Below are 14,241 nucleotides of genomic sequence, written 5' to 3' on the forward strand. Positions count from 1 at the left end.
ACTATAGAATTACAATGTATAATCCCTATTCCATTATGTGATATCTTTGAGCTATAATGTATCTTAATTAAAACGATCTTTAGATAGGTTTTTTCATCAAAAAGCATTTTATCAAAAAAATCTGATTTAAATAAAAAAAAATCCGCTTTTTAAATTTTTTTTTTAAAAAATCATTAATTTTTATCCACCCTGTTTGTAGGTATATATTTTTGGTTTGTTAATGGAGACAAATAAGCAGATCAGTAGCAGAAATCTCAGTTTGACACTTTCTTAGTCATTAGCAGTTGGCAGTGTTTACTAGGCACCAGAATAGAAATCTGTTTTAAGAAAGGATATGAAGGAGAAAGGTAAGGTATTGATTAAGGTAACAGAATTTACAGGGAGGGCATTTTGTATATATAAGGGGCAGCATGGATGGATGCACATAGGTACTCGCTCGGAGAAGCAGATAAATGGATGGTAAAGTCTGGTATTGCTGGCAGAATGTTGGAGGTGACAAGTGACAATAATAAAGCAGATAGGGCCACAACCATAAGGATGAGAAGATTGTATTTGATGTGGAGAAGGGAGAGCCAATGAAGGGACCCAAACAGGTGGCTGGTCAGAACCACAGGCTGGGAAGATTATTGTAACAGTAGCAATTTGAATTGACCTGCACAGTCCAAGGCTTCACTAAACAAGGCCAGCAAAAGGCTGCAGTAATCAAGATAAGGGCTTGAAAAAGTGCTACAAAGATTTACCAATTTGAAGGGAACAAAAGACAATATAACTGGAAATTTTTAACAATTTATTATGGAGAATGTATTCTAATCACTAGACAATATGTATTGTGGTACCAGGAAGAAAAAAAAATTACCTTTTTAAAATTTCTCTAATTTCAAATAGGAAGATATTTTTAAACTAATAGCTACAATGTAGTGTTTCTAAAACAATAAAGGATTTTACTTCCTTGTATTTGTCCCTTATAGATCAGAAGAGAAATGTCCTATGACTACATATCATATTTATGATGAGATCATGCTAAATCATGTATGTATCACAATATATGTCTATGAAATGCTAGGCAGTCAATTCTTTTCCAACAGATTCCAAGGGCCTTGTTGACACAATAGAATTATACCAATGCTAATTAAACTTGTATAATTGCATTGGCACACACTCCAGTGGTGCAGTACCATCACCAGCCATCCTGTTTCAGGAGCAATTCTGTCCTGTGTCCACAGGCAGACTTGATTCAAATATTGTAGCTGCATTGCCTCCTGGATGTCTATGGATGTGTTTACAATAGATAAGGTAACATTTTTTCTTCCTATATAGGCTGATATACATCTTGAATTCTTACACAAAAAAACTTTGATCAATTATTAATGGAGTTAAAGGTTTCAGACTACTGTTTTTGTGGGAACTAAAGCACAACTGAGTCCCAGTCATTCCTGCCTTAGTTCTTTTATAGATTCATGGATACTAAGGTCAGAAGGGACCATTATGATCATCTAGTCTGACCTCCTGCACAACGCAGGCCACAGAATTTCACCCATCCACTCCTGCGAAAAACCTCTCACCTATGTCTGAGCTACTGAAGTCCTCAAATTGTGGTTTAAAGACTTCAAGGAGCAGAGAATCCTCCAGCAAGTGACCTGTGCCCCATGCTACAGAGGAAGGCGAAAAACCTCCAGGGCCTCTTCCAATCTGCCCTGGAGGAAAACTCCTTCCCGACCCCAAATGTGGCGATCAGCTAAACCCTGAGCATGTGGGCAAGATTCACCAGCCAGATACTACAGAAAATTCTTTCCTGGGTAACTCAGATCCCACCCCATCTAATATCCCATCACAGGCCATTGGGCCTATTTACCATCAATATTTAATTACCAAAACCATGTTATCCCATCATACCATCTCCTCCATAAACTTATCGAGTTTAATCTTAAAGCCAGATAGATCTTTTGCCCCCACTGCTTCCCTTGGAAGGCTATTCCAAAACTTCACTTCTCTGATGGTTAGAAAACTTCGTCTAATTTCAAGTCTAAACTTCCCAATGACCAGTTTTTATCCATTTGTTCTTGTGTCCACATTGATACTGAGCTTAAATAAGTCCTCTCCCTCTCCGGTATTTATCCCTCTGATATATTTATAGAGAGCAATCATATCTCCCCTCAACCTTCTTTTAGTTAGTCTAAACAAGCCAAGCTCCTTGAGTCTCCTTTCATAAGACAAGTTTTCCATTCCTCGGATCATCCTAGCAGCCCTTCTCTGTACCTGTTCCAGTTTGAATTCATCCTTCTTAAACATGGGAGACCAGAACTGCACACAGTATTCCAGGTGAGGTCTCACCAGTGCCTTGTATAACGGTACTAAAACCTCTCCTTATGCATCCCAAGACCGCATTAGCTTTTTTCACAGCCATATCACATTGGCAGCTCATAGTCATCCTATGATCAACGAATACTCCAAGGTCCTTCTCCTCCTCCGTTACTTCTAATTGATGCGTCCTCAGCTTATAACTAAAATTCTTGGTATTAATCCCTAAATGCATGACCTTACACTTCTCACTATTAAATTTCATCCTATTACTATTACTCCAGTTTACAAGATCATCCAGATCCTCCTGTATGATATCCCTGTCCTTCTCTAAATTGGCAATACCTCCCAGCTTTGTATCATCCGCAAACTTTATTAGCACACTCCCACTTTTTGTGCCGAGGTCAGTAATAAAAAGATTAAATAAGATTGGTCCCAAAACCGATCCTTGAGGAACTCCACTGGTAACCTCCCTCCAGCCTGACAGTTCACCTTTCAGTAGGACCCATTGTAGTCTCCCCTTTAACCAATTCCTTATCCACCTTTCAATTTTCATATTGATCCCCATCTTTTCCAATTTAACTAATAATTCCCCATGTGGCACGGTATCAACGCCTTACTGAAATCTAGATAAATTAGATCCACTGTGTTTCCTTTGTCTAAAAATCTGTTACTTTCTCAAAGAAGGAGATCAGGTTGGTTTGGCACGATCTACCTTTTGTAAAACCATGTTGTATTTTGTCCCATTTACCATTGACTTCAATGTCCTTAACTACCTTCTCCTTCAAATTTTTTTCCAAGACCTTGCATACTACAGATGTCAAACTAACAGGCCTATAGTTACCCAGATCACTTTTTTTCCCTTTCTTAAAAATAGGAACTATGTTAGCAATTCTCCCATCATACGGTACAACCCCTTGGTTTACAGATTCATTAAAAATTCTTGCTAATGGGCTTGCAATTTCATGTGCCAATTCCTTTAATATTCTTGGATGAAGATTATCTGGGCCCCCCGATTTAGTCCCATTAAGCTGTTTGAGTTTCGCTTCTACCTCAGATATGGTAATATCTACTCCATATCCTCATTCCCATTTGTCATGCTACCATTATCCCTAAGATCCTCTTTAGCCTTATTAAAGACTGAGGCAAAGTATTTGTTTAGCTATTGGGCCATGCCTAGATTATCCTTGACCTCCACTCCATCCTCAGTGTTTAGCGGTCCCACTTCTTCTTTCTTTGTTTTCTTCTTATTTATATAGCTATAGAACCTTTTACTATTGGTTTTAATTCCCTTTGCAAGGTCCAACTCTACTTGACTTTTAGCCTGTCTCACTTTATCCCTACGTGTTCTGACCTCAATAAGGTAGCTTTCCTTGCTGATCCCTCCCATCTTCCACTCCCTGTATGCTTTCTGCTTTTTCTTAATCACCTCTCTGAGATGCTTGCTCGTCCAGCTTGGTCTACAACTCCTGCCTATGAATTTTTTCCCCTTTCTTGGGATGCAGGCTTCCGATAGCTTCAGCAGCTTTGATTTAAAATAATCCCAGGCCTCCTCTATCTTTAGATCCATAAATTCTTCAGTCCAATCCACTTCCCTAACTAATTTCCGTAATTTTTGAAAGTCAGCCCTTTTGAAATCAAAAGGAGTACTTGTGGCACCTTAGAGACTAACCAATTATTTGAGCATAAGCATGAAAAGGATGGTCTCTGTGTACGTAAAATCTCCTCACTGTACTTTGCACTTTATGCATCCGATGAAGTGAGCTGTAGCTCACGAAAGCTGATGCTCAAATAAATTGGTTAGTCTCTAAGGTGCCACAAGTACTCCTTTTCTTTTTGCAAATACAGACTAACACAGCTGCTACCCTGAAACCTTTTGAAATCAAAAACCCTAGTTGCAGATTTATTTTTGTTAATCCTTCCGTTCAGTTTGAACTGAATTAGGTCATGATCACTTGAACCAAGATTATCCCCTACAACCATATCTTCTATGAGGTCCTCACTGCTTACCAAAACCAATTCTAAAATGGCATCCCCTCTAGTTGGTTCAGCAACTACTTGATGAAGGAATCCATCAGCTATTGCATCAAGGAAAATCTGAGCCCTATTCGTCCTCCAGTCTATATCTGGGAAGTAAAAGTCTCCCATGATCACACAGTTTCCATTAGTATTTACTTTATTAAAAACATTAAAAAGGGCTCTATCCATATCCAAATTAGATCACGGCGGTCTATAGCACACCCCAAGCACTATCCCAGAGGAGGCTCTAATAGTTTCCTTCCCCAATGTAATTTTTTCCCAGACGGACTCTGTCTTATCCGTTCCATCGCTTCTTATTTCTTTACATTCTACCTCATCATTGGTATACAATGCTACACCACCACCTTTACCTTTATTTCGGTCTTTCCTAAACAGCACATACCCTTCAATACCTGTAGTCCAGTCATGACTACTATTCCACCATGTTTCTGTTATCCCTATAATATCTGGTTTCATTTCCTGCACCAGTAGCTCTAGTTCCTCCATTTTGTAACCTAGGCTCCTCACATTAGTGTACAAACATCTTAATTTTTGCTGTTTGGCCTCGCTCACATTCTGTACCCTATTAGGCACGGTCATTCTACAGCCAGTATAACCTATTAGACTGGTATCTACACTGCCCTTCCTCCTTATATACATTCTCCTACCCATGGCTGTATCCTTTCTTACTTTGTTTTTTTCCCTCTCAATGCTAAAATCTGGTGTGGAGATTACCTGGACTTCTCCCAACCATCTCCCCCAAATTCCTGTTTAAAGCTCTCTTAATCAGTTGTGCCAGCCTCCATCCTAGAAGTCTATTTCCTTCCCTACTCAGATGAAGTCCATCCCAAGAGAACTGTCCTCTGTCCGTGAATGCCTTCCAGTGGCCATACATCCCAAAGCCCTCCTTATAGCACCACTGCCTAAGCCATCTGTTGATAGTCATAATCTTGTCACACCTTTTTTGCCCTTTTCTAGGAACAGGTAGAATTCCACTAAAGATTACCTGAGCCTCAATTTCCTTAAGCATCTTCCCCAGCCTAGCATAGTCTCCCTTAATACTTTCCAGCAAGAATCTAGCCGTATCATTTGTTCCCACATGAAGGATAATTAGGGGATTCTTTCCTGCTCCCTTTAGGATCCTTTTCAACCTCAGGTCTACATCCCGTATCTTTTTTTAATGCCAGTGTGGTCAAGTTTCCTATCATGCTAATACAGTAAGTGCAAATAGTCTTCTCACTGCTGCCTAGATATATGCTGCAGAAGTAGCTCATTGCAGCAGTAGCCTCTCTGGTCATCTTTTTGCAGTACAATACCTAGGGGCTGACTTGCCTATGACACACCTACCTATACAAATAAAGTTGCTAACAATGTGCTCTGCTGTGAGGCATTTATGTAGGGAACACCTTCTTCTGCTAAAACTTTTTCATCTTTTCATCATTTAACTAAAAAGTATGTCTCAGCCAAGCATCTTATTAATGTGCTGCTAGCTGGCTAAAGGCCAACATTAATGCTTTCTTAGCGTTATGGAGGAAGGATGAGATCCAGAAGGAGCTGGATGGTTACCAAAGAAACAAACAGGTCTTCAACTAGATATTCTGGAGACTTAGAGATCTCAGCATGAACCTGGTCTGCCAACTGTACTGGCAGAGGATCAAAACCATCAAATATAATTTAAAGAAGGCAACAGACAGAAACAAAGTCGAAGGCTGGTGTCTACATTTGTCTTCTCAATGAAAAGTTGTACAAGATACTGAAAAAGTGTCCCTCCACTCAGCTGAACCTACTCTTGGACAGCAAGCAAACCCCAGGTACCGAGATTCCCCATGAAGGAGAGGAAGATCCCTGCCATCTAGGAGAACTACACACACAGAAGCCTGAATTAAAAGCTTGTGTGCTCATAGGACCTCTCTGGGTAAATCTTGGATACAGAGCTGGTGATCAAGCTGGATGAGGACGACTCAAGGGAGGATGGAGTTTCTACAGCCAGTAAGCAGCATTTTATTGCTAAAAGCATCCAGTTAGCCATTGTGCCACTTTCATGCAACCATCAGGATTTGAGGAAGTCATTTGTGTATTCTTACGATCTCTGCCATTAGTGCTCATAAAAACATGGATCTAGGTCACATAAGGCCAGCAGAAGTGTCCACCTCTCTTCCTATTCTGCCATAACTGACCACCCTCACTCTGCCACTCCCCCTCTCTATGCCTCTACAGAAGGCATGATAGTTCTGCAGTCTGCCTGAATTTGGATTCCATTATTCCCCAAGTGTCTTTCCCATCCCATTCATTTGAAACATGGACCCCTGTTACTAATCAGAGTGGAAATGCTTGGTTTGGCATGCAGCTATAACACATGGTTGCACAAAATATGGAATACAAATGGGGAAGGAAGCCTTAAAAGGCACACAACATCTACAATGTAAAAAGGCTAGAAACTGGAGCTTTTTAATGCTTCTGTGGAAAGGCAAGCACACAGCTTGGCATGGTCCACAGTAATGGAGAATTAGCTGGCCAGTTTACATGCCAAGAAAAGAAAAACCAAAGAGGATCTGTTTGAATTTGAAAGAGCATTGGAGTATATACATTTCAGAAAAAAGAGATACAAGATAAATATGGGCAGACAGGTTAAGTATAGGCAAGAGGATAAAAAGTGGCTGGACCCCTATATGACAAATGACATGAAGCATTTGGTGAACCTGTACCAGAGGGGAAAAGATTTAAAGAGGCAGCTGTTTGCTGACTTTTTGGTGGTCCAAGAAACACTTGCTGACATTGTGTCCTTAGCCACCCTCTACTCCAGCACCTCCTACCTAATCACTATCCTGCCCTTCAAAATATGAAGACTATAAGATAATGTCACCCTGGAGTCCCAAATCTTGTTTACATACTGATCCCTTCGTTGAAAGTGGACGAGTTAAACTGTCCAATAGTTAGTGGAGGAGAAAAGAGGAGTGTTTCATGAGCAAAGAGTGAAGCTGAATGCATGTTAAACTGAACACATGGATTTAACCCTGTGGACTGCTTTGTCTTTGTGGCTCATTTGCTACCTGGGTCCCTGGTACTGTGTCTACAAAGAACAATCTCTCCAGAGAACATGGGCCCTCTTACTCCAGTTCTGTTGATCATGATACATCTTTCCTATTTTGCAAATATTTTAATATAAACATTAAAAACAAATAATTGATGCCTAGACACTCACCCTGTGCCCTTTAGGCCAGAGATTGCTGCACATAGCCAAGTTGAAGCCTTGTCTTTACTGGTTATGCAGTCTTTGAGATAATCTGGTCTCAACAGGTGACCACACCAAGAGTGACCTATCTCTGTCTCCTTGTCATTTGTCTCTGACTGTAGCAAACTCTCTCTTAGTGGAGTCTTCTTCCTCCCTATGAGGTTAGCCTCTGGATGGTTCTCTTTCTGTTCTGTGATGATCTGTGTGTTATGTCTACTGGCTCATAAATGTCATGAATTTTTATGAATCACTTGTCCCTCTTGCATAATGACTTGTATGACCTGGGTACCACTGCATCCTTCACAACTCTGTTAGTCCCTTCCTTTTGGGGTCTAATAGCTGGATCCTCAAAGTAGTACCTATCTGCAAAGCTGGTAGGTCCTTGGCTGGCCTATAATCTAATGCCTGCTTTCTCTGATGACCATCTCCTCTTGGGAGTATCCCCATCCTTCTGGCTGCTAAAGGTCACTCCTAACTGGTATCAGTGCTTTGATCTTTTGTCCCATCACTGCTTGGGCCGGACTGTTTTACAACCATGATGGGGTATGCCTCTCTGTCAAAAATGCTAACAAGAGTTCTGAGCCCGAAAATAGCCTTGTGCAACAGTCTCAGAATCAGCTGGGAAAACTAGCTTGGGGTTACTCTGGCCCTCTGACTCCAGTTCCACTGATGAGGCTACAGGCAGGAGCGGGGCTGAGAGCAGCCGAGGCGTAACGGAGGTAGATGCACCAGGAGTGAGGGGCGGTGCGGAGGAGGCTCTAACCGGTGACCAGTCCAGCCTGAAGGAGTTGGTGGTGGAAGAGAAGGGCTCAGACCCTACGAGAGCAGGGCGGGAGCGGCGCTTAGCCAAGACGAGGGCGTTTTGAGAGAGCTGCCGTTTCGGTGAGTGGGAGCCTTGGCTGGTCATGAGAGATGCGACGGGCCACAGGGGCCATTACTGTGGGTGGGGGACAGCAAGGAAGCCCCTCATTCCCCGAGCCCCTTCCACCTCCTCATTCCCCCCACTCACGCTCCACAGCCCCCCCCCCCTTTCTCCCTGCGCAGCGAGCACCCCTCCCGCAGGCAGCGAGCGGGGCGTGCGCACCCCAAACTACCGCCCTCCAGCCAATGAGGACGTGCGGCTGTGGAAGGCGGGTGGAGCGCGTGCGTGCGTGCGGCCGTTGGGGGCAGGGGCGCCGCTGGGAGGCGGAGCGGGCGCAGCGGTGTGAGGTGTTTGTCTCCTGGGCTGTGGCCGTGGTGGCTGCGCAGCTCCGGGGGGTGAGCGAGCGAGCGAGCGAGCCGGGGGGAGTCTCCGGGCCGTGCGCGAAGGGCTTAGAAGAAGGAGCTGCTGGGCGCGTCCATGCCGAGGAGGAAGGGGTGGCAGCAGGAGGAAGGTGAGTCCGTCCCTCCCTCCCCTCCGTGTGATCGACTCTCCGGGGGAGGGAGGCTGGGGCGGGGCGGGGTGCGGCGAGTTCCTCGGGGCGCTCTGGCTCCAGCTCCTGTTGCTGCTGCCGCTGCGCCTCTGGCTTCCTGCGGGAGGGACGCAGGCGCGGTGCGGACTTTGCTTTCCCACTCCCCCTTCGGCGTGAACTTTGTCTGGCAGGGGCCCCGCGGCGTGACCAGGGCCCCGCCCGTGTCTGTGCTGTCGGGGGCGTGCGTGTGATTTTGTGGGGTGGCGGCCTTGCAGGTTGTATATCCGTCCCCCTCCCTGTCCGAACTAGGGATCCCTGAACCTGTAGCTTTTGCCTACATGACCCTACCTGGGGCTTAGTCTCTGGTGCAAATGTTACAAGTTTGGGCCTTAAAGTTGTATTAGTAAGGACTCCTGTTGAGTGTTGTCTTTTACTTTTTGAATATATTTATTTTAATAATGGACTGCGCTTAATCCTACTCTTCTTAACCATCTATTGGCAAGCCAGCGTTTGGAAATGATGTTCCTGTAAAGAGATTGCCCTGTAGTGATTTATGGGGCTTTGCAGGATTAAGTTAAAGTGGCTTGAAAACCAGCACACTCCGTGTTCCACAATAGGTAATAGGTATTGGTCAGGCTATTGATTAAATATTCGATAAAATACACAGATGAGTGTTATGGTAATGTTTAGGAACTCTAATCGAGGAATTGGATAGGCATTGTATACACAAGCAACAAGAAAGACAGTGTCTATCCCAGAGAGGTTTCAGAGTAGCAGCCGTGTTAGTCTGTATTCGCAAAAAGAAAAGGAGTACTTGTGGCATCTTAGAGACTAACAAATCTATTTGAGCATAAGCTTTCGAAAACTTATGCTCAAATAAATTTGTTAGTCTCTAAGGTGCCACAAGTACTCCTTTTTATCCCAGAGAGCTTACTTTAGAAAGAGTGATAGGATATATCTTGCTGACTGTATTAGAAAGAAAAGGAGTACTTGTGGCACCTTAGAGACTAACCAATTTATTTGTGCATTAGAAAGCTGACTGTAAGTAAAAGATCTACCCAAAACAATCTCTTACAAAGTGTCCTTACTGTGTTGGGTATACAGATTTTTTTGTTTGTTTTTTTACGATATTATTAAAATTACTGTAGCTGAAAGAGATTGGTGTGAGGGATGACACTATTCAGTTTTATTTGTGGCATTTTCTATTTTTTGTCTAGTTTTTTCTGTGGGTTTTCACTCAAACAAGAGTAACAATTTTCAAAAATAGGACAGTCTGGTTATAAAAACAGAAGATGATAGTGATGTGAGAGGAATTGTAAAATCCAATTTAATTTTAAAATAGGACATTAAAATGTCTGTTTCAAAGTGTGAGTTAAAGTAGTTTTGAATTCTGTGGTAGAAGCAAATGTTGGATTTCATATCTAATGGTGCCCTTGAAATAGGGAGACTTCTATAATGTTCTGTTTAAAAATACTGTCCCAGTGATGAGCAGTTTGTCTCTAAATATATTTTCTGATCGCTGAACCAGGTCCCACTGACAATGTTTTGTGCATGTTTATATGAATTTTTCAAGTTGTTGCAGAGGCATAGAATTAAACAAAGATTATAGGTAAACCCTTAAGTTCTACTAAATGTACAAGAAATAATCTGTAGTTTAGAAATGTAATATATTGTTATTGTAAATTTAAAGATCAGTTTGTTGTAGGGCCACTGAAGATATTTAATCAAAATCTTGAGGCTCTTGCTCTTAAAAGCAACATGTTTTGAGTCTATTTATCTTTTAATTTGAACTCTGAAATAAAAGCATGCTTCCGTGTTTATTGCCTTGTTATGTAACCGTTGTTGTAGGCAATCTTTTGTTTAGAGTCTTGTAAAGCACTTCTGGAATGATAAGAATCTGAGTGGTAGTCAAAGGTCTTCATAAATGCATTGTAACTGCGTGTTCTTAGTGGTCTTGATTAGGGTATGTCTGTACTACAATGGCACAGCTACAGTGCTGCATCTCTGCTGCTGATGACCGTGGTCTGTTGGTTGTAGCTAGGTTGATGGAAGAATTCTTTCTTTTGTGGACCTAGCAGCATCTACGCAGGTGGTTAGGTCTATCTCACTACATCGCACAGGGCTTGAAATTTTTCACAGTCCTGAGCAAAGTAGCTAAGTGAGTCTAATTTTTGGCCTTTGTTACGTACTGTAACTTCTTTGGTGTGAATTTGTTCTGAACTCTGATAATTGGATGTATCTCTCACATAGATGATCCAATTGGAAAATCTTTTTTTTTTTCAAAATAGTAAAAAAATATCTTTCTGGAACATCGTTCTTATTGGCCTGCTTCTTGAGAAGCATTACATAGAGACTTGGACATGGCAGTCTTTTTATGTTGAGAAATGAAAATGTTTTCAATGTGATAACTACAATCCTTCATAGTTAACTTACGTACAGTTCTAGTATTTGATAGATGAGTTTCCAGTGATGTTGCTAATTACATCTTGGTTACTCCTGCATTGGCAACATCAACCAGGGTTTTCAAAAGTGGCTAGTAATTTTTCAGTGCCTCAATTGTATAGTGTATGCAACTTCAGACACCTTATAGAGGTCTGTTTTTTTCAGAGGGTGAGTCCGCCACCCTTTCTAAAAATCAGATTTCTTTCAGGTATATCATGCTGCACACCTGAAATCAAGGTGGATAAATATAATTGATTTTAAAAAATGTTTTTTAATTTAAATTGGATTTTTTGATTGTTTAAATTATAATTTTTCTTTTTTAAAATCTGTTTTAAAATGAAATCTGAATTTAATGCAAAATACATAAAGGCCTACATTTATTATAATCTCTTAAAACATTTAGATAAAAATGTGTTAAATCCATGAGCCTGTATCAGAAACTTTGAGTTAAAGGCTGATTTTTCTGTATAAAAGAAGATGTTTTTCCCCTTATTTTAACTTTTGAGGTCAGGCTTCATAAATATGGCACAGCAGCTCAGCCAAAGTAACTTAGGAGACTGTCTCATTGTCATCGGCAATAGGACGGGGTGGGTAAACTTTTTGGCCCAAGGGTCACATCAGCGTTGCGAAACTGTATGAAGGGCCAGGTAGGGACGGATGTGCCTCCCCAAACAACCTGGCCCCTGACCCATCCAACCCCCCCCCGCTCCTTGTCCCCTGACCACCCCTTCTTGGGACCCCCGCCCCTAACAACCTCCTGGGACTCCACCCCCTATCCAACCCCCCCCCCAGTTCCCTGTCCACACCCCCGCCCCCAGATAGGCCCCCTGGGACTCCCATAGCTATTCAAGCCCCCTGTTCCCCGTCCCCTGACCCCTCCCCCAAACCTCCGCCCCATCCTACTTCCCCTGCTCCTTGTCCCCTGACTGCCCCGACCCCTATCCACATCCCCACCCACTGACAGTCCCCCCCGTCCCCCCCCCCGGGATTCCCACACATATCCAACCGCTCCCTGACTGCCCCCAGGACCCCCTGCCCCTTATCCAACCCCCCCTGCTCCCCTCCCCCTTACCATGCTGCTCAGAGCAGCAGGAGCTTGCAGCCCCGTCGCCTGGCTGGAGCCAGCCACACAGTCTGTGCTGCACAGCTGGAGCGGCAGGCCAGAGTGCTGGTGGTGCAGTGCGCTGAGGCTGCGGAGGAGGGGTAACAGAAGGGGAGGGGCCAGGGGCTAGTCTCCCCGGCCAGGAGCTCAGGGGCTGGGCAGGACGGTCCTGCGGGCCAAAGTGTGCCTACCTCTCTGCAATAGGAACTTAAGTTCTGGTAACTTTCACTAAGGCATATTTGAAAATTTTCCCAGGCTTACCTGAAATAATCAGTTTAATTAACTATAGTTAATCCCTCTGTTTAATAAATACTTTAGCTGTAAACATGAAACATCTTTTGATAAGAAAAATTATGTATTCAAAATATTTAAGGTTTTGTTCAATAAAAGTCAACTTTATGTTGAGTTGTGTGATGTAGCTATGTTGGCGCTACCTCTATGCATAGACCAGGCCTAAATTCTGAAGCAGAGTTGTAAACAAAAGCAGAATCCTAATATCCAGTCTCCTCTTGAACCAATACACATGTTCTTTCCTGATGATGTTTATTCCTGTATGGACATCACTGCTCACGTTACTACTGTGGTTCTCAAAATATGAAATGTTTTTCTTTCTGAAAATCTACTCTTTAGTATGTGTAGCTTTTGATCACTGTAAATTAGTCAAGTATGTATATACTTGATCATAAGCTGGTTCGTTTATAAGCTGACCCCACCAAGATGGATAAGTAAAAATGGTAAAAACTGTGTGACCCTTTCATAAGCTGACCCTATATTTCAGGGGTTGGCAAACTTTGGCTCCCGGACCGTCAGGGTAAGCCACTGGTAGGTCGGGACATTTTGTTTACCTGGAGCGTTCACAGGCACAGAGCCCCTCAGCTCCCAGTGACCGCGGTTTGCCATTCCCAGCCAATGGGAGCTGCGGGAAGTGGCAGCACTTCCCGCAGCTCCCATTGGCTGGGAATGGCAAACCGCGGCCACAGGGAACTGAGGGGCTGCATGCCTGCAGACTCTCCAGGTAAACAAAACAACAATGTATTAGATATTCAATTCAATGATTTCATAGAGTTTAAAATCATCAAATTTTTGTGTAGACCCGTTTATAAGCTGACCCCCACTCTTTGATGCGTCGCTTTTTTTCCAGAAATATTCGGCTTATGATCGAGTATACACGGTATACAAATGACTATTAAAGTGTCCGTAGTTATACCTCTAATGTTATTTGACATTAATTTCTTCAGGATCTTTCTTTTCTAGCAGGTGTGCTTAGATATCATGGTGGTATGTGCCTTTTAATATCCCTTTCTTCTATATAGTGATGTATTCAATACGTGGGTATTTATTTCCATATGCGGGTATTAACAACTCTGTATTGACTCCTTAGAGCCAATTCAACTTCAGTTTGAGTTCGTGGAGAAGCTCCCCATTAACTACATTAGGATCTTCATGTTGTTTATCTAAAGAAGATTTGTATTTGTGTTCTGGCAGCACCCGCAAAGTGATGGACGTTATCCACACATAGGAAAATAGTCTTACTGTGGAGAGCTTGCAATCTAATAGACTAAATTCCAGTTACAATTTATTAACATCTTGTTACAAACTAGACCAACTAAACTTCTAAATATGTACACTTTCCTATTTGGAACCATAGATGGTCACCTGGAGCTTCAGGTTTGATTTCCACTAAAGTACAAGAAGTGAAGCTTGATGTTAAACTCTTCCTCTGTATATTTACTGTAATACAAATTACAAACTTCTTT

At 42.6% G+C, this 14,241-nt stretch overlaps 1 protein-coding gene across 3 annotated transcripts in view; it reads left to right on the forward strand.

Moving 5' to 3' along the window:
* Nucleotides 1-8,724: 8,724 nt before the first annotated feature.
* PALS1 (protein associated with LIN7 1, MAGUK p55 family member) overlaps nt 8,725-14,241 on the forward strand; it is a 135,942-nt gene continuing 130,425 nt past the window's right edge. For all 3 annotated transcript variants that reach the window (XM_084630112.1, XM_084630110.1, XM_084630111.1), the window contains exon 1: nt 8,725-8,922. The gene's annotated coding sequence lies outside the window, so the exon portion shown is untranslated. The remainder of the gene's footprint in view (nt 8,923-14,241) is intronic.

The sequence above is a fragment of the Lepidochelys olivacea genome, assembly GCF_965140295.1.
Source record: "Lepidochelys olivacea isolate rLepOli2 genome assembly, chromosome: 6".
NCBI classification, from domain to species: Eukaryota; Metazoa; Chordata; order Testudines; family Cheloniidae; genus Lepidochelys; species Lepidochelys olivacea.